The sequence below is a fragment of the Solanum stenotomum genome, chromosome 1, assembly GCF_019186545.1.
Source record: "Solanum stenotomum isolate F172 chromosome 1, ASM1918654v1, whole genome shotgun sequence".
Lineage (NCBI taxonomy): Eukaryota > Viridiplantae > Streptophyta > Magnoliopsida > Solanales > Solanaceae > Solanum > Solanum stenotomum.
The window spans coordinates 70,871,507-70,872,332 of NC_064282.1; positions in this window are offsets into that span (position 1 = coordinate 70,871,507).

The window sequence follows — 826 nt, forward strand, 5'->3', positions numbered from 1 at the left end:
TCCCCCCAAATTAACCAATCAAAATGTAAATTAATGAGTCCCAAAGTGAACAAACCTCAGTTTCGAGTTTGGCTATATAGGCAATAAGAGCTGATTTTGTCTCTTCGTTTAATAGAGTCCTCATCAAATCCAGCTTCACGGAGCCGCTTCCATATGACTTCATCTATCAAAGGGGTTTTCGAAACCCTACCTAAACCAGAAATAGCCAAATAGGGGTCGGATTCACCGGAGTCAAAGCCAATCTCCCTGATCCAGGACTCGCCATTCTTGATTTCACCACACAACTGACAAGTTTACAAAAACAAAAATCCAAGATTTCAGCAAAAAAAATATGGTTTTATGTGATTTTTCAAGTGACATGGCATCTGTTAGTTTTGAGGGGTAAATGTGAGCCAATACACTAACGGTAAGGGTATTTTTGACCCCAAAATCAAACGGAGGGTATATTTGATCCATTTCCAATAGTTCAGGGGTATTTTTGACTCTTTTCCGAATTTATAATCACATCATTACTTTTTAAAATTTATTATTCTCACCGACATAAAATTTATTATTCTCACCAACATATAGTCACTTTAACTCACACCAACCGATTGTTAAAGTGATGAAATTTTTATGGTCTATGAGCATGAAAATATAGTTGCGGATGATATTGACCAACAAATGGCTCAAAGTAACAATGTTGGTTCGTCTTCTCAATCACATGATCGAGAGATGCAAGTTCAATGTGAGGAAATTGTCCGTACTATGTGGGAGGATTATATTAAAGACTTGTACACTACAATTTATGTTCAAGTTTTTTTTATTAAATTAAAGTTGGATGAAA